Here is a 21,213-nt window from a genome sequence, read left to right on the forward strand (position 1 = left end):
CTCTTAACAATAATCCATCACCACCTCTACCAACTTCTGCTTCTCCACACATGCATGTGCACTACTCAAACACTCCTGTTCCCAAATTCAGTGGGAATAGTGTGAATTTGGGACGTGGAAAGCTATGATGATTTTACATATTACTAGAATTGAGAGGAAAATATGATAAAAATTTTAAATGAAGGACCCTATATTCCTAGAAGCCCTCTCAATCCACGTCTTGATCCTCTTGGAGCAAGATCTGGAAGGGAAAAGAGAGAGGAACACTGGTCTGAAGAGGATAAAAGACTTGTTAATATTGATACTATTTTGAAAAATATGATCCTCGGGGCCGTTCCTGAATCTCTTATTCCCACACTAATGCTTCATCCCAGTGCCAAAAGCATGTGGGATGAACTAGTGAACCAGTATGAAGGTGGTGATGATACTATTGTTACCAGGAAAGTCTCCCTTAACAAGAAGTATGAGTCATTTTTTGCTCTGCCCAATGAATCATTAACTGGTACTTACACCAGATTTATGAGTATCATAAACCAATTAAAAGGACTGGGAGTAGAAAAAGACAAGGATATACTTTTGAAGAAATTTTGTGATATTCTTCCTTCAAAATGGTCTCATATGATCGTGGTCATGAGGCAAGGCAAAACCTTGCATTCCCATACTTTGTGAACATTGTATGCAGCTTTCAGATTCACTGAAGAAAATCAAGCCCAAAGAATTAAGGCTGAAATAGATGCCTTAAATCATGCTTCCAGTAGTTCCACAGTGCTCAGTAATTCTGAACCACCTTGTGCTGCACTAATGTCTTCCGAGAATGTATTTTCTATGAAGAAGATGATGTCTGAACTAATGGAATTTGGAATCACAAACAATATCTCATCAGACTGTGATGAATCTGACAGTGATGACTTGGTTGCAATGATTTCTAAAACGTTTAACCGTTTTAAAGCAAGAGCAAATAAGCCCACTGGACAACATGCACCCAGTTCCTCTACTGAGAAGACCAATCTAACATGCTTTAAGTGTGGCAGAAAAGGCCATTTCATGAAGGAGTGCAAGTCCAATCAATTTGTATCCCAGTCTGGTCCATCTACTTCTTATAACAAGCCTGATGATAGCTACAAGTTAAAATACAAAAAGCTTAAGGCTCAAATTGCTCTCATGTCTGCAGAAAAAGATAATAGCAATGCATGGTTGCTGAAGAGAAGTGGGTTCCCTCTGATGACTCATCAATTGATGATGAAGAAGAAAGAGACTGTTGTTACATGGCTTTGGCTGATCAAGAGCATCTGGTGAAAGAACATGCCACATCTGGAAGATGGGTTGACATTGTCATTAACAAGGTAATAGATTATGATAAGGAAATCGATCCAGAATTAAAATTGGACATTGTTGAAGCTCTAAACTCTGATTTGATCTTTGTTGAAACTGTTCGATCCGAAATGTCAAATAATTTTGAAACAGATTTCTCTGAAATGGCTAATTTGCAATCAAAGTTAGAAGAACTTCAAGATATTGAACTGGCATTTAAAGCACAAGTTTTGGTAACTGAACAACTGGTTTAAGAAAAACATGATCTGGAAATTGTTTAAAAAAGGAAAAACATGTCATTAAATCATGGCTTGAAACTAAAAAGCCATATGATGCTTGAGTAAACCAGTTTCCATCCCAAAAACGTGCATATCTGGATGGAAATACTCATGTTGCAGCATTAATACCAGTAATTGACCGATTACCAGAAAAGGTTAAACCAAGCACCATTTATGATGAGCCTTCTACCCCAAAAGCTTGTATTATCCTAGTTCAACCCTCTGAGGTTAAGACTGGAACATCCCAGATGACTGCTCCAGTTAAAAAGGTCAAGCAGAATAAACCTTTGCCTCGGTCTGCTTCTAAAGAACCTCAGGTTCAGAAGAAAAAGAATGTTTCCTTTCCTAAGCCTAATGTCCAGTCATCTGGAAAGGCTGAGGTTTCATCTGAAGAATCAATTTTGTTAAGGTTAGAGAGCCAGTTTCAACTACTGGCTCGTGAAGTTCAAAGCTGTAATGCAAAGACTGAACAACTTTGAGGGTACTTCATCTGGCCCTAAACAAAATTCCAAACCTTTTTCTAAGAAAAATACGAATATTGCTCCTGTTGAGAAAATTAAGAAAAAGGTTTCTAAACTGTCAACTCCATTAGTCTTTTCAACGAAGACTACTATTAAAGAAAGTAAACTCAACCAAATACCTTCAGGGATCTATATGGGAGGATCCAGTGAACCCATCAGTCGATGGGTTCCCAAATCTAACTAATCAATTTGGTGGATGTGTAAGGCGATCGAAAAAAAATATATTTTGTATCTTGACAGCGCAGCTGGCAGGACGATGACTGGATGTAAGACCCTGCTAGAGGAGTTCGTGGTTTCTGACGGACCCTCCATTACTTTTGGAAATGATGGTTCTGGAAATACTGAGGGATATGGTGTCCTGAATAATAGTGAAGTCAAATTCAGACGGGTGGCTTATGTTAATGGTTTGAAATATAATCTGATAAGTGTGAGCCAACTGTGTGATGATGGCTACCAGGTGTTGTTTAACATCTCTCAAGGCATCGTATTTAATAAGGATTGGAAGGTAGTATTGATTGCTCCCAGAAAAGGGAATGTGTATGTGATGGTAGGGGTGAGTACGGTTCGGTTTCGTTCGGTTTTTGACTAAAACCGAAACCGAACCGTTATAATTCGGTTTTTGAAAATTAAAACCATTGGGTTTCGGTTTTTTCGGTTTTGGTCTATTTCGGTTTGGTTTTTCGGTTTTAATAAGTTTTTAACTACTTGTGGTTTGAATCAAATTGAGCTTCAAAAGTTTATAAGTTTATACCATATAATTATACCTTAATTAATTTCAACAAGTTTTCAAATCAATATTAGTAACAATAACACAACAATAATGACAACAAATCCATAAAAGTGAGTTGTACAAACTTCAAACAAATTTTATATATAACTATTTATATCTTTTACGCGTTGTTTAATTATACAATTATTAAAACAAATTAATTTTGTTGTGTATTTTCACTTAAAACATATAAATGATATTATTATATATACCTAAAAATGCAAATATAATAACATATTTATCAAAAATTATTAATAAAATGATATAAATATAAAATAAAGTAAAAATATATATTTTTGGTTCGGTTCAGTTTTTATGGCACAAAAGGTGTCCCATTTAAATTTCAAAAATATTAATAATTTGTCCAGAAAACAACTTGTAGATGGGATACCTTCAGTTTCCTTCAAAAAGGAAAGGCCATGTTCAGGATGTGAGATGGGAAAGCATAAACGTGCCAGTTTCAAGACCAAGCAGAATTTTAGCATATCTGAACCACTTCATATGCTTCATATAGATCTCTTTGGTCCAGTGAATGTTCAGACTCGTGGTGGCAAAAGATTTACCCTGGTGATTGTTGATGAATACTCCAGATTCTGTTGGGTAATCTTTCTCAGGTCAAAAAGTGAAGCTGCTACTGAAATCATCACTCGTATTAAGCAGATTGAACTCAAGTATAAGTGAAAAGTGTGTCGGTTAAAAAGTAACAATGGACCAGAATTCCAGAATGCATCTCTGGAGAAATTCTATACTGACACTGGCATCTCTCAGAACTTCTTATTAGCGTGTACTCCATAGCAGAATGGGGTGGTAGAAAGAAAGAACAGAACGTTGATAGAAGCTGCCAGAAGTATGCTTGCTGAATCTGATATTCCTAGTAGTTTCTGTGCTGAGGCAATTGCTACTACTTGCCACACCCAAAATCGATCAGTGTAGGTGAAGTGACACAAGAAGACATCCTATGAAGTGTTAAGAAATAGAAAACCAAATATTGGTTATTTTTATGTTTTTGGATGTCCAGTCTACATCCTTAACGACTCCAATCAGTTAGGCAAATTTGATGCAAAAGCTGATGAGGGATATTTCTTAGGATATTCGGCCATTCGCAAATCTTTCAGAGTCTACAACAAAAGACTGGAAAGAGTTCAGGAGTCAGTTCACGTAACATTTGATGAATCAAACAATGCAATCAATAAAAAAGCCAACCCTTGATTCTCCCCCAGTAAATCCAATAATCTTCTGTCAATCTGATCCTATCAACTACAATAAATATTCACCAGAAGTTTTCAGTCATCCTGATCTGGAACCTATTAAATCTGAAAAACCCCCAGTAGTACCCCTTTCTATCCTTCAATAAGTTTCAAACTACCCTCTGAACTTGTTATTGGATCAGATGTTTGTACTACTCCTCCAGTATCAGTTTCAGTTGATATTGAACCAGTACTCCAGGAAATGCCTTCAAATGAAGAATTTCATGATGCAAATCGTGATCTTACAGATTCAGACGAAGACGTTGAAGTAGTCTGGCAAGACCCTCCTTCTGAAGCAATTCCAGAGGGAAATCAACTGAATACTTGCACTGATATTGTTATCAGAAACAATCCTGGTCATTACTCTAAGTGGACAAAAGCTCATCCTATTGATCAGATCATAGGTGACTCCAGTAGAGGGGTTCAGACTAGAAGAGCCTCCAGTGAACAATGTTTATACGTCAGCTTCTTGTCACTGATAGAACCGAAGAAGATTGACGAGGCTATGGAAGATCCAAGCTGGGTGCTAGCTATGCAAGAAGAACTACACCAGTTTGAAAGGAACAAGGTTTGGTACCTGGTCCCTTTCCAAGTTGGTAAGAAAGAACCAATTGGAACCAGATGGGTCTTCAGGAACAAGATAAATGGAGATGGCCACGTAACCAGAAATAAGGCCAGACTGGTAGCACAAGGGTATTGCCAGTCAGATGTTGATGTTGATGAATCATTTGCTCCAGTGGCTAGACTTGAAGCAATAAGAATTTTCTTAGCATTTGCTGCTCATCATAAATTAGAAGTCTGCTAGATGGACGTAAAGAGTGCATTTTTGAATGGAAAATTAGAAGAAGAAGTTTATGTCAAGCAACCACCAGGCTTCATTGACGAGAAGTATCCTCACTGGGTATATCGTCTGGACAAAGCCCTTTATGGTCTCAGACAAGCTTCTCGTGCCTGGTATGATACTTTGACTAAACATTTGTTGAAAAATGGTTTCAAAAGAGGTGCAATTGACAATACCTTATTTATATTGCATGAAAAAGGTAATCTTCTGCTGGTACAAATTTATGTTGATGATATTACATTTTGGTCTACTAATGAAAACATGTGCAAGAAATTTTCAAAAATCATGTCCTCTGAATATGAAATGAGTTTAATGGGTGAATTAACATATTTTCTAAGGCTCCAGATTAAACAAACCAAAGATGGTATTTTTATTAATCAGGAAAAATATGTTAGAGATCTTTTAAAGAAACATGATATGAACTCTTCACAATCTAAACCCACTCCAATTTCTGCACCACTGACACTGGACTTAGATCTTGATGAAAAACCAGTGAACACCACTATCTATAGAGGCATGGTAGGTTCACTGATGTATTTAACTGCCAGTAGACCAGACATAATGTTTGCAACATGCTTATGTGCCAGATATCAGTCTAATCCAAAAGAATCTCATATGCTTGCTGTAAAGCGCATACTGAAGTACCTTAAAGGTGTTCCCAGTTTGAGTCTTTGGTATCCCAAAGGCTCAGGCATGGATTTAATGGGTTATTCAAATTTAGATCATGCAGGTTGTAAGATAGATAGGAAATCCACTATTGGTGGATGTCATTTCCTTGGTGGCAAACTGGTGAGCTGGACCAGTAAGAAGCAAACTTCAGTTTCATTGTCAACTGTTGAAGCTGAGTATGTATCTGCAGCCAGTTGTTTTGCTCAGATACTCTGGATGAAGAACCAGTTGCTTGATTATGGTATTAAATATTCAAAGACCCCAATCTTTTGTGATAATACCAGTGCCATTGCTATCTCAAACAATCCAGTCATGCACTCCAAAACGAAACACATCGATCTCAGGTATCACTTCATTCGTGATAATGTTATGAAAGGCAAAGTTGAACTCCATTTTATTCCCACTGACAAACAACTCGCTGATATTTTTACAAAACCTCTGGATGTTAAAACTTTTGAATATCTTGTTGGTGAGTTGGGAATGTTAAACCCTTAAATTTGGAACCTTGGTATTGAACGCCTTTGTGTACTATCAAGGATCTTTGATTTAAAGATTTATAAATTTGTGAGAGTTTAGATATTGAACGCCTTTGTGTACTATCTTCACTTTTATAAATTTCTGAATCAACATTCCAAGGGAAGACTCAGACCAAAATATTTTTGTCCTTAATATGTTTTAAATTCAGGGAGAATTTATTAAGTTATTTTCTCACTGGATAAAATTTTTTTTTCTGGAAAATATTTCTGGTACTTTGTAAATGTGTCCCTCTCACTGGAAAAGGATAGGTTGAAGTGCATGTTTGAGGTGACTCCAATCGCCTTGTAAATGTGTCCCTCTCATTTTTCTATACTAGTTGATGTGCGTGTTTGAAGTCCAGTATGGTTTTTAAATTGGTGCTTTACTAAAGTGTCCCTCCAGTGTACCATCAGTGCATGCTTTACTGGACTAATCCACCAGTGATACTGGAGTGACTAGTCATCCTCCAGATACATTGAATTGAGTCATGGTGTGTCAGTCATAACACGTGTGTACTTGATATTAGTGCGTGCCACGTAAGCAAACCTTTCAATGGACAGTTACTGTTTATCCTACGTGGCATGTAATTTTTCAAACTAAATGATGGTTATTTTACCTTGGGAAGACAAAAAGTGCAAGTGGATAGTTTTGTGGGCTGTCAACCGTCATACATTTATGTGTGATGATGTGAATTTAATGCAGATTTCAAACCCGATCAAAATTACATTGTATAATTTTTCAAAATAAACCGTTTGAATTGCCATTTTCTCTCTCCTATATATACCAAAACTTATTTTTACTTCCTTTTTCATCTCAAAAAGCCTTTACTCCCAAAATTCCTTCATTTACTTTCTCCTTCATTCAATTCCAATCATCACTCTCTTTCATCATAAATCATCGAAACCCTAATTTTTCAGTTTCAATTTCAACACTCATATGGCTCTTAGACAATCTAACTCAGATAAAAATCTCCTCACTAATAACTATAGTCCTCCTGCTGGTGTCGAGAAACTTGATGACATCATCATCGATTCTGACAAAATTCGTATCAACATGCATAACTGGATGGCAAAGCTTGCCGGAACTCATGGTTCTCAGACCATTATCGGATGACTCAACTCTTTCTTTCTCAGTTGTCCTTTATATGATGCTCTCACAATGAACCCGGGAAAGATGTACCATGAGTATCTTTGTGAATTCTGGTACACTAGGTTGGTGTTGATAATACAATTCATTATACTCTTAAAAAGGGATCTCGCCCTCTCAAATTAACTGTTGATACTCTTCGAGAGGCCCTTCATTTAAATTATTTTTCTGAAAATGAGTTGCCTCTACAACTCCCAACTGGCATTAATCATAGGGAAATATGTAGGGAAATGGGTCACACTGATATTGTTGATGAGCATGGTATTTTGAAGAGGAAAGGTACTATTTATATGACCAAACTCACTAACTCATGCAGATTTTTCTTTACTCATCTGGTTGAGTGCCTTGGAAGTGGATCTGGAGGGCTGGACCAGATCGATCAGACGCAACTGATGATAGGTTATTGTCTATGGTATGGTCTTAGAGTTGATTTTGCACAAAATTTTTGGAATGATCTGGCTGAAAGAATAAAAGCCCATAAAAGAAAAGCTCATGTTCCTTTTATTCGATTTTTATCTTTAATTTTTAAAAGAGCTTTGGGCGACCAGTATGATTATAATACCAGTCAGTTTTCTATGGCTGAATATTTGAGGGATCTCAACAATTTGGTGTCCAGTGAGAATGAAGTTGAGATCCCAGAAGCTATTATTCATAATTTTAGAATGGAAATAACTGATGCAACAAGATCAATTGATTTAGAGGAAACCCAGGGTGGTTCTCAACTTAATGTGGGTCCTCCTGGAGCTTTCATTGCTATAGAGCAGTCACCAAAAACTGAGGTGATCTCTGACCAACAACAGGCTATTCAAACAAGACCAAGAAACACCAGAAGTCTTCGAAGAGAAGGATTACTGGTCAATCCTATCAGTGCTGTACATAGCCAACGGGATAGTGGTGCAGAAACTGTAACTGCTGGTGACATTATGAATGAAGATGGGTCCTTGATCATTGAACAAGTTGTTGCTCAGGTACAACATATTGAGCAGGAGAGTGAGCAGGTTGGGCAGGAAGCCCAGATTGATTTAAATGTTGAGGCTGGTCAACAGTTGGTTGAAAATGTGCCAGTGTGGGATATTGAATCTCCCATTTCAGAAGAAGATTTCAATACTTCCATGGACTTTCTGAATGATGATGTACAGATGGAAGAACAACCAGCAGAAACTCTTGTTGCATCTGTCACCCCTCCAGAAAAATCAGAAATGCCACCACCACCAGAATCCTCACCTCTAGCACCACCAGAATCCTCACCTCCACTACCACCAGAATCTTTAAATCCACCACCTTCATCCGATCAACCACCACCACTTGAAATAAATTCTGAACACCGTGTACTGGACCCAACTGTTGTCACATCTAAAGGGGTCCATACACAAATACCGTTGGTGGTCAGAATGACTACAGATTTGGCACCTCCCAGTGGTCTCTCCACTTCTTCTTCCACCGAGGTCCAAAACCTTTTTATTAAGGTGGCGGACCTAAAGAGATCACTCCTGTCTTCTTCCTTGGTTGTTGCAGATTTTAAATCTTTGTTATCTAACAACCTTTCTTCAGAGATGAATTTGTTTGTTGGGAATCAGAAGCTGGTGTTTGAAAAATTGAATGAGCTGGTACTGGCCACCACTAAAAATTCTGAAAATATCAAAGTGGCAGTCTAGGGGTTGGAAGAAAGACTGGTGAATTCTGTTTAGTCTACCATACAATCAAACATTGCTCAACCTTTGGCAGGATTGACAGAAGAAATTCAGAGGTTGTCCACCAGAGTTAGTAGTTTGGAGAGCAGGCCAACTCTTGACCAGAAATCGGTTGTCAGCAGTATTAGTGATGAGGTTACTAGAAAATTTAGAGCTGATATGCTGAAAACAATTACTGAGGAAATTTCTGGTTCTGTCCTCCGATGTTTACATGATGGGTTGTTGCCACAGGTGGTCAAAATCATTGAAGGAGAGCTGCCCAAACACTTGCCACAAGAACTGGAAATTGTTAAGAAGGAAGTTGTGGCTCTAAGAAAAACTGTCAATATTACAACTCCAGTAGCAGGCAGAACCTTCAGGTCTTCAGATAGACACACTCTTGACCAGATATGGAATCATCTCTCATCTCAGACTGGAGATCATTCTAAGGGGGAAAAATCTGATGAACTTCAAAGAAAGATTGAAGTATGGAAGAAGATTGTTGAAAAGAATGTGCCTGGTACTGATGCCAGAGCACAAGAAGCCCAAAAAGCACTTGGTACTGAAACCATTGTGCAGAATAAAGAGGTCATTGGTACTGAAGCCAGTGTCCAAGTTGTTCAGGAAGAAGAGGTTGCTGGTACTGATGCCAGTGAGGCAGTGTTTGAGGACTTCCCAGATATCCCAACCACATTGAAAACTGTCAGACATAAACATGTAGTATATGGTAAAGAAACTGAAGAGATGGACAATACACTACCAAATGTTGATAATGACAACTCAAAAAGACTGGAGCAAGAGTGCATCATGATAGAGATTTTCAAGAAAAATCAAAAAGATGAACTGCAGGCCCACAAGATGCAAATGGCAAATATGGGGACTCTGGACTCTTACAACGCTGGTAGGTTGGGGATTCAAGTTGATGTATACAAAAAGATGAAGGAAGACCCCAGAGTCCATAAATGTCTTGATGCACTAGATGATGTGCATATTCGCTCCAGGTATTCCCAATAAGAATAGATGTATGATTCTGAAACATATGGTGTAAGTGTGTTGGAGGTCATTGCTTAGAGGAAGGAGGAGTTAGTTGAACTCCAGAAACGTGTGAGGAAGAATGCTGCAGCTCTGGAGAATTAATAACGAAAAAAGATAAAAGATTTGCCCAAGGTATCTACCAAACAAACCAATTCCTCCAGAGATACAGACATCAGTAATTTTATTCCCTTGGATACCTCCAGAACTATAAATAGGGCTCAAGTTCAAAAAGCCATTGAACAAACCAAGGTATCCAGGGAAACTGAAGTGATGATCCAGCTGGCCAAACAAAAGGAGAAGTATAATGAACTGATGGCGTTCAGGGCAAATGCCAGAAGGATCATAAGTGCTTAAATCAAGTTGGCTGAGAATCATGAGGGCATGAGCAAGTTTGAAGTTAAGCTGACCAGAGAATGAGACTTTGTGGATGAAAGAAAGAATGCCTCAGTGAAGTCGTTTGGTTGGTCAGAATTTTATTATAAGTTGATGTATGTAAATATAGTTGCAATTTTTAATTCACAAATGATCACTTTAAGTCTAGCAAAAATTAAAATGTATAAATTGGAAACACTAATGATCTATAAAGTGTTTTCCAGAAACTCAAATTTAGACTTAGTAAAATTTCAAGGATTTTTCAAGCACAAACTTGTATAGATAGAGCTTGAAAATCCATGCATAATTTCTAAACAAATAGGGGGAATTTGTTAGGTCCAGTTTTACTGGAGTCTCTCCAGACGTGATTACTGAAGCCCCTCTGAAGATTTATCCAGAAATTATGAGAAGGCCAGTGAACCATTTACTTGTACAAGAATATGGATTCCACCAGATTGGTTCACTGGACTTCACTCCAGTCAAGATCTCTCCACTGAAGAACATTCTCACTGAAGTCAAAGACTGAAGTCTGAAGAAAAAAGACTTACAAATGGCGGAGCCCACTGGCAGTCTTACCAAATCTCATGACTGGAGTCCTTATCAGCGTTCTAGACCTTACAAATCTGAACACTGATTACGAGGAATTGACTTGTTTACCTTTACAAGCTTTTACCCAGATAATCCTTTTGTCCCTTACTAAAAGTCTTACACGCGTGTAAAGGTGATTGGTTAAAGTATGAAAAGTCACATTGATGTGACTTTATTCGTATACTTAAATCAATACATTTAAGGTATAAATATTATATCCGTAAGTGTATGAAACTTTATTTGTACGACAAAAAGAATTAAATATTAATTATTTTTGCCTATAAATACCAAGTCATTTCCCTCGTCAAAATCACTTTTTGCAATTTGGTGAACTTGCACAAATACTCTCGATCGCTACAAGGAATACTTCACAACTTTAAGTATTTCGATCTTAAGGTTATTTGGCAAGAATAGATCACTTATAATTCATAGATTGTTAGGATATTTACATTATTTGTAATATCTTGGTTCCGTAACAATCTTGTATTTTATTTAACATCAATAAATAAAATACATTTGAAAATTATATTTGTGTTCCACCATTTACATACTTGTTTACTTATTTATTGCTTAAGTCTTTATTGCTTTATTTATATTCTTGCATTTATATTACAAGCAATACTAGTCCAATTCTAGTACATACTTGACCTTGTTATTCTACACTTGTGGGTTAAATCATCGTGTGAGAGACTTTACACTATTCTATCATATCTATAATCTATTATAAAGCATTTTACCTTTTTTTAAAATCTCAAAAGATGATTAGAACTACCTAAATTACCCTTCTTCTTTATTCATTATTTTAAACATCTCTACCTAATATACTATAGTACGTTTGGTAGGGAGAAATTCAGAGAAATGAAATGAATCAGAGAAATGAAATTGAGAGAAATGAAATAAGTAACGAAATTCAATAATTTCATGTGTTTGGTAACATCAGAGAAATCGACATGAGAAATGAGTAGTAAATCAATTCTTATGTTTGGTAAGAAAATGAGAGAAACAAAAATGATATTTAACTACAATGACATGAATCATCTATTTCTTATACTACTTCTACATATTTAACATAATCGTAATCAATGATGCTGAAACTAAAATTGATCTCTGAACGATTTAAAAACACATCTTAAGCTCTAATATATCTAAAAATATAATTTCATAATCATCAAATGTATAATATATATACAAGCCAAATAGAACTTATTATTTTCTGTTAAACACATCTTGAGCTGTAATTATCGTCTGTCATTTTACATAAGCATGTCGACCCATCTATCTTGAGCCGAACAACATTAGCGTTAACCTGAAAACATCTGACCACTATTGTAACATAACCAGCAAACGAACAATCACAAGAAGTAGAGGACATCCACTTCGTACCAGCTTATACACAACACTACAGTCACACTACCGATTAACAAAACAATAATAGTGACGTTCCGAGTTAGGACTACACCTTATCACTATAGCATATATATATATGAAGTCACACTTATCGCTATATAGGACCAGATCATCCAGTTTATCATATATGGATACACAACTAGGACATTGAAATCTTTCATGATGTGCAAGGAAAACTATTCTTTTTATCATTTTCAAACTTTAATAGCTAAAAGGAAGCAAATGTTTGTAATTAATTATAAGTATTTGGTTCTCAAAATACTGTACGTGGTCATCACTTGTAAAGACAATAGATCAAACACATAGCGTGCAGTTCTGTAGTCCCCCATATATTATGGGTAAAATTAAACACACCATCTCCTTTAACTTTTGATAACTTTCTTACCCCATTATTAGCAAGAATCACAAACTTACAGTAACTTAATCTAACCTATCAAATAGATTACACTTACAATCATCTAAAACAAAATCGAAGGAATAGTTGTGGGGACCTGTCAAAATCAACGCAGTGGTGGCAGGGGAGCATCGGAAGAGGGGAATATGCGGCGAGGGACGACTACTGCCTACTTGTAAATTTGTCAAAGAAGATGACGGATAGGGTTTGGAGGTAGGATTTTGTTAGAAATCCAAAAATAGTGATACATTGTAATTTAAGTTATGGACTTACTTGTTGTTAAGTCATGTATTGATGATTTCTAAGGGTGACCTTGGATTTTTGTGTAATTATTGAGTTAACAAGAAGTCTATTGTGACCTTGGAATTTTTTTAAGAACATCTTTAAGGATAGTAGAACATGGTTATCGAACGCTTAGGTGACACTGACCATGGTTTACATTCTTTGAAGCAATCTTGAGGTTGGAAAGCCAAAAGACCAAACTATGTTAGAGGTTTGCTTTGTGCATTTCTCAATGATACATAGGAAATCCTATAAACGGTATACATTTCTTTCGGTCATTTCATTAATCCTTTCGGTTTTTGAATGCAAACGGATCATTCTTATCCGGTTTCTTTTCTCATCACCCCAACACAGAAAACATCAACACCATAATAAAATGCTTATACCAACAACTTCAACCTTACATTTTAGTCACCCATAGGGTTATTTGGGTTGGATTAATGGGTTGGGTTGATGAGTTGTTAGTTAATATATCTTTGTGTAAACACCATTGCGCTATGGATCTTTTGATTTCTTTTGACATTCTATTCAATCAATGTTTGCATAATGACATTGGTTCCTAATTTTGTCATTATGAGGGGGAGAAAATAGTATGATTGATTTTTGATTGGGGAAGAAATTAGAATGATTGATAAGGATAGCAAAGAGAAAAATTTGCGTTTGATTGTTTTAAAATTGAAAAATATTAAGGGAAGAAAAGAGAAACAAGAGACAATTTTCATCTTCAAGCTTTGAATGTTTTGTAGATTGAACTCACAAATTCATTGAGATGACTAATACTGCAAGTTTCAAGATGGTCAATTGAGCTCAAATTCTCACTAGGTCTTAGCTGAGATGAGATCTTGACTTAAAAATTTTTTGAGATTGAAGATGAAGATATGAGAAGATCAAAATGGATAATGATTTTAAGGATAAGAAGATCAAGATCAATAATGAAAGGATGCTCACTCAAGATGTTACAAAAAGTTCAAAATGCTCCAATCAAAGACTGTGATTACTCATGAATTGAGGAGGAGCATGATTACTTTCATAAAAGAATTTCCAAAACCTTATTGAAATGTTTACTCTCAAAAGTGTTCAAGACGATGTGACAAAGATCAAAGCTTCAAAGGACAAAAGGCTGAAGATTCAATACAAAAGAAGAAATGCTTCAAAAAGAGTCTTCATCAAATTAAAGATCTTCAAGTCATACAACAACACTTTACCCAAAGCTACATTGCACACATCAAGGGGGAGAGTACATATTTCTGAAAATTCATTCCAAGACTTCAAAAGAAAAGACTTCAAGATTCGAAGATTGAAGAATTCAAGACAAGTTCATACCTTCCACATTTCAAAAGACAACTCTGATCTTTGATTCAACAATCCTTGAAGATTTAATACACACACACTCATCATTCTCTGTTCAAAAAGAACATTGAGAATCAACAAATGATTTAACTTCAAGATGTCCAGGACCAAGACTAAATCAAGTTCTCCAAAGACAATGAGAAAGCTTTGAAGACTTGTTTCAACACAACAATTGTCTTCACCACCGGGCTCATCAAATTCAAAACAACACATACTTCAGACCTTACAATATATCACTAAGGGGGAGAATGTTAGAAATCCAAAAATAGTGATACATTGTAATTTAAGTTATGGACTTACTTGTTGTTAAGTCATGTGTTGATGATTTCTAAGGGTGAGAGGCTAATTGTGATAATTAGCATAGTTGGTTGGTTTAGACTATAAATAGCCTTCAATTCCTTAGAAATCATAACCTTGGCATAACTTTGACATAACTTTGACACCATTACACCTGAATAACACACACTTGATCCCAATTCTCTCTCAACACACACACAAACACCAAGAACACACACACACTGAACCGCCATTGTTGATGTGAATTCGAGTGATAAAATCGTGTTGTTTCATGTGGTATCAGAGAAAAACATCGTTTTGATCTCGATCCATAACTGAATTCAATCACAATTCATCAAACAATCACTTTTTAATTCTGTTTTTAATCCTGTTTCTGTTCGTTTTTTTTAAAACACTGAAAATTCAAAAATAACCTCTCAAATCACATAAAATCACAAATGTTTGTTCACCGTTCGATTCCTCATAGTTAATTACATAATCCTCTCAAGTTTCATGTTCTAATTCGAACTGGATCAAAAGTTCAGATTTTGAGTTTTTGGAGCTAAAATTTGGGATTTGATTCTGTTGTGTTATAAGCTGAATTGTGTTAATCGGATCGTTGCTAAGGTGAAAACAAACTGTTTGCAAGTGGTTTCATGTTCCAATTCCCAGAAAATCAAAAGATATTGAAGTTTTAAAAATCGTCAATGGAGTTGTTCATGTTCAGAGGTTGAAGACGACATTATGAAGCTAAAACGATCTTATTTAGATCGTTTCAGTTTTTTTTATACTTACATTTCAGTGTTGTGGCTTGTAAAACGATACAATTTAGATCGTTTTGACAAGTGTGGTTGTGGTGTAAAGAGTTGATTGTGGCTAACTGATCCTTTGGATTGGTTTTGGTCAATTCAATTTCTTGAAAATAATCAAGTTTTGGTGAAATTCTGTGAAGAAATCTAAAACGATCTCTTTTAGATCTTTTCAGACTTTGAAAAACCAAAACGATCTCTTTTAGATCGTTTCAGTTTTGGTGAATCCAAAACGATCTCTTTTAGATCATTTCATCTTTCACTCAAACAAATTCCTGGTTTGATTACTTCTTGGATAACTGATCTTTGTGGTTGGTTTTGCTCAATTCATTCCATTATATTTCATACCAAAACTCTGTCCAAATTCATTCAGAATACTTAGAATTTTTCATCCAAAATTCAATTTAGATCATTTTATTCCTGAAGACAAATTTAGATCGTTTCATTTCCAATCAAGATTTAGATCGTTTCATTTCCAATCAAGATTTAGATCATTTCATTTACAATCAAAATTTAGATCGTTTCAATTCCTTTATCTATTTAGATCGTTTTCCTATCTTTCCAACTTTAGATCGTTTCATTCTATCTCATTTTAGATCGTTTCAATTCCTTTGTCAATTTAGATCGTTTTCCTATCTTTCCAACTTTAGATCGTTTCATTCTATCTCATTTTAGATCGTTTCATATTTTTTTTCAAAAATCAATTCAATTCTCAAATCAATTTCTAATGGCTACTCATGAAGCGTTGGCTCTGGGTACTGATACAAGACCTCCAGTTCTTTATCGTGGTAATTATGGACTTTGGAAGAAAAGGTTCATGGATTATGTGGAACGTCAGACTAATGGTCACATGCTTAAGGATTCAATCATGAATGGACTTGCTATGCATTGTCATCCTACTACCGGTGCTATTTTGACTCTTGATCTTTTGAATGCCGAACAAAGAGATCGTACTGCAGCTGACAACAGAGCTAGGTCATGCTTGTATCAAGCACTTCCTGATGAGATCTATGGCTCAGTTGACTCTTATGACACAGCAAAGGAGATTTGGGATGAAGTTGCTAGACAAATGGAAGGTGTTGATGTATCCTCAACAATCTGACTGACAAATCTCTTAACTGAGTTTGACAATTTTCAGAAATCACCAAATGAATCTCTCGAGTCCGTGTACTATAGATTTTGCAATGTAATCAATGAGCTGAGAAAGAACAAGGTCAAGAAAACTGAAATTGAGCTGAACATCAAATTTATCAAAGCACTTGGTCCCGAGTGGAAAGATTTTGGAACTCAAATCAAGCAACATCAAGATCTGACCAAATTCAACATTCATACTCTTTATGAATCTTTCAAGTTGAATGAGCATCAAGTTCTAAACAAATATTCATTCAACAAAGTGCCAGAAGTTGTATCTACTGATCCTTTGGCATTGGTTGTTGAAAGAAAGGTTTCTGAGGCTCTTAAAAGACAAATGACTGTTGTTTCTTCGTCTGATGAGGAGGGAGAAGATTTCTTGGCTCCAAGAGATGGTGTTCCTGATGAATTCTACCAAGCTCTTGCCGCTGTGACTAAGCATTTCAAGAAAAAGTATTTCAAAGCGAGGCCAACTAACAACAATCTTCGTACTTCATCAACAAGTGCATTTCCAAAGAAGGAACAATATCATGACAAGAGTTTTGAACAAGGTGAAACAAGTGGTTCCAAGAAAGCAGAAACTGAGAAACAAATCGTGGAGAAAGGAAAAACATCTGACAAAAAGTGTTACAACTGTGGAGTTCCTGGTCATTTTGCTGTGGATTGCAAGCTGCCTCGCAAGAAGAATTATGAATACTACAAGCAGAAGATGCTCTTGGCAAAGCAAGTTGAAGCTGGTCAAGCCTTGATTGCTGAAGATGACAAGTGGCTTTTGCTGTCTGATGATGAAGATGAAGATCTGTCTGCAAATGTATGTTTCATGGCAAGGTTGAGCAAAGACAAAGTGTTGGAGGCTGATAGCATTGACGAGGAATATCCCGATGATGAGGTAAATCTCGACTCTACTTTTTCATCAATTAAGTATAAAGAGTCTTGTAGAATTGTCTTATCAAACTTGACGAATCATTACACTTTTTTAGCCAACAAAAACAAGAAATTGAAAAATAGCATTTTATTTTCAAAAGGGGAGTACACAAAACTTCTTGAAGAAAATTCTAAACTACTTTTTGAGTATGATGCTATGAAACAAGAATTTCAAAATTATAAAGAACAAATGTTGGTTAAAGAATGTGAGATGAATGCGTCTCCTGATTCTAAGTTATTGGAAAAGTGCCGTAATTTAGAAAAGACCATTCTTGATCTTGAAAAAGCCAATCAAGATCTTGAAGTTCAAAAGACCAATGAATGGCTTCGGAAAAATGCAAGACAAATGGATGTTGATATTCTGAATAAGAAGCTTCAAGAAGCTACACCAAAAACAATTGAACTCGAAAGAAAAGTTTCTGATTTAAATCATAATTGTTTTATAAAAGGCATTGAGATTGAAAACCTTGAAAGACAAATTGAGGAACATAAAAAGAATATACTTTTCTATCAAGAAAAGTTGTACAAAGTTGAACAAAATCCTTTTTCGGATTTCACTGCCTATTTCAATAAATCAAAGATTGATAGATCGGAACTTCTTCTTGGGTTGGGTTTTGAAAATATCACTCCATTGCAAAAAGCAAAAGAAGAAATTATACCTTTGTATGATGAGAAATTTTTGAGACTTGGTATGGTACAACAATTCATTCGTCCTTTGGATGACGAATTTGAGACTGATGAAGTTGAGAAGATTCAAAAGAATAAGTTTTTGGTTAATTATGATGCTATCAATACTTCTTATGAAACAAAAAATTCAACAATTTTTTAATTAGAAGAGATTGCGTCTAATTTTCAAAACCAAGAATTTGTCATTTCTCCACCAAAACCAACTAATTTGTATATTCCATCCACATTTTTGGAAAAACAAATAGAAGGTTTACAACAAACAGTGAAATCTCAACAAAAACTCATTCATAATCTACAGTCTCAAAGTCCGAATTCGAAGAATGAATCAGTTGTTGTTGATATCAAGAAAGTTTGTGTGAATGTTTCTACCCAAACTGATTTCAGTCTCTTAGTAGATAATTTCACTCAGACTACTTGTGATTCATCTACAAGTTCATCCACCCAGACCGTGACTGACTGTTTTGCATGTACTTGTCAAACTACTGCTACTTTTTAGCTACAAATTATGCGCAATCTGATTTATCTGATGAAGATCTTGCGCATAACTTAGTTTTGATATGGTACTTTTATAGATTTTTCACATGCGAAAATCTTGATGAGCTAGTTGTTCACCCTAAGCTTTGTGCTAGTATAGGTGTTGATACTTCTACTCAATTTTCTTGTGAAACCAAGGATGTTTCAGTCCAAGTCGACCTTATTCCTGAGACTACACGTGGTATGATGTTGGCCAACAAGATTCCTGATATTTCTACATTTTCGAATGAATTCACCAAAGATGATTTTGATAAATTCATGGAGGGAGAATATGTTTTTGACTCAAAAACTGAGAAAAAGATTGAATCTATCAAAATCATAAATTTTCAAAAAGAAATAAAAGGAGAATCTCAAAAACTAAAATCAGTGTCCAAAGCTCCAACATCATATTACTTCCAAGAACGAGTTAAACCCAAACTTGTCAAGGCTGAACAAAAGAGTTCTACCCCTTCTGTCAAGACTGAACAAAAGAGTCCTAACCCTCCAAAACATGACAAACATGTTCAAAAGAAACAAGCTAAAACCTCACCAAAACCAAGGTACACAAAGTGAAACTTCCAAATGAAAATCCAAATGCTTCTTTGTCTAACTCTCAATCTAGTTCAATTTCTAAAGTGCCTAAGTCTAGCTCCGTTTTGCTAACTAGGGATACTTCAAATGGTGTAACTAGATATAGGGATAGATATGGATGGTTTTCAATTGCCAAACCTAAGAAGCAAGAAGTTTCCTCAACCCCAAAAGAGACAAAAAGGATGAATAAGTTTAAAACCCCTCGTTCTAATCTTCTTAGTGTCAATTCAACAGGTGGAAAGACCAAATGGGTTCCTAAGTCATTAGAACCTAAGATCAATTTTAAGCAATTGTCTGTTGAGGAAAAGAAGAAGAGGAGGAGGAGAAAGAGTGTTGGTAACAAAAAGAAAAGAGTTTCTGTTGATTTAAACAATTCATCTTTTGTGAACAATGTTAATAAATCCAAGGCTATGCCTTGTGGGCCTGTAAACAATGATAATGGTCGTGCTTGTTTGAATGCTGTTAAACATGTTACTTTTAATTCAAATGTGAATGTGCGTACTTTTTATACGAATGTGCTTATTGATGGTGTGCTTGTTAATGCTCATATTGATACTAAAGCATGTTTGTATGCATATCCTAAGTTATACCCCCTGCCTGTGTTAACTAACCACAATGGACCCGTCTTTAAGTGGGTACCTAAAGTCGGTTAAAATTTTTGATTGCAGGAAATAACCATCTGTGTATGGATACTCAATTCCGGGTGTTGAAAACACATGACTGGCAATAAATCAATGCTCAAGAACTTTGTTGAAAGGTTCATGGGAACTGTTTGTTTCGGAAACAACAATTTCGCTCCAATTCTAGGTTATGGAGATATTGAAAGAAATGGAATTGTCATTAAGAAAGTCCATTATGTTGAAGGTCTGAGTCATAACTTGTTCAGTGTTGGACAGTTCTGTGACAACAACCTTCAAGTTCTTTTTCGACAATCTCTGTGCAAAGTCCAAACTCTAGATGGAATTGATATCCTATGCGGAGATCGTGATGATAATCTTTTCACAGTTAATCTTGATGATAACCAACCAACTGATAATATCTGTCTTGTTTCAAAAGCTACTTCAAAAAATTCTTGGTTGTGGCATAGAAGGCTTTCTCACTTGAATTATCAAACCATCAATGCTTTAGTCAACAAGCAACTTGTTGAAGGCTTGCTTGATTACAAGTATGAGAGTGAGCATGTCTGTCCTTCTTGTGTAGTTGGGAAGATCAAAAGAACTTCTCATAAACCAAAGAAAATTCCACACACTTTGGCACCTCTTCATTTCCTTCACATGGATCTTTGTGGGCCTATAAAAGTACAAAGCAGAAACAGGAAGAGATATATTCTGGTTATCGTTGATGATTATTCAAGATACACTTGGGTCAAGTTTCTTGCTTCAAAAGATGAAACAACTCAAATTTTGATCGATTTCATCACTTCCACTCAAGTGAATCTTCAACTTCCAGTCCGTTATATCCGTTCGGATAACGGTACTGAGTTCAAAAATGCCATCTTCGATGAATTTTGCAAATCAAAAGGCATTACTCACCAATTCTCTGCTGCTCGTACCCCGCAACAAAATGGACTCGTTGAAAGGAGAAACCGTACGCTGGTGGAAGCAGCAAGGACAATGCTTGCTTATTCCAAGTTACCATCAAATATGTGGGCTGAAGCTGTTGACACTACCTGTCACACTCAAAATCGGTCCATCATCAATCAGCGTCATGAGAAGACTCCTTATGAGGTTATTAACAAACGCAAACCCAACATCAATTACTTCCATAGTTTTGGGTGTGTCTGTTATACCTTGAATGATCGGGAAAATGTTGGAAAGTTTGAAAGGAAAGGTGACGAAGGTTACTTTGTTGGTTACTCAAAGACATCGATTGCATATCGCATCTTT

The sequence above is a fragment of the Erigeron canadensis genome, chromosome 2 (genome assembly GCF_010389155.1).
Source record: "Erigeron canadensis isolate Cc75 chromosome 2, C_canadensis_v1, whole genome shotgun sequence".
In the NCBI taxonomy this organism is placed as follows: Eukaryota; Viridiplantae; Streptophyta; class Magnoliopsida; order Asterales; family Asteraceae; genus Erigeron; species Erigeron canadensis.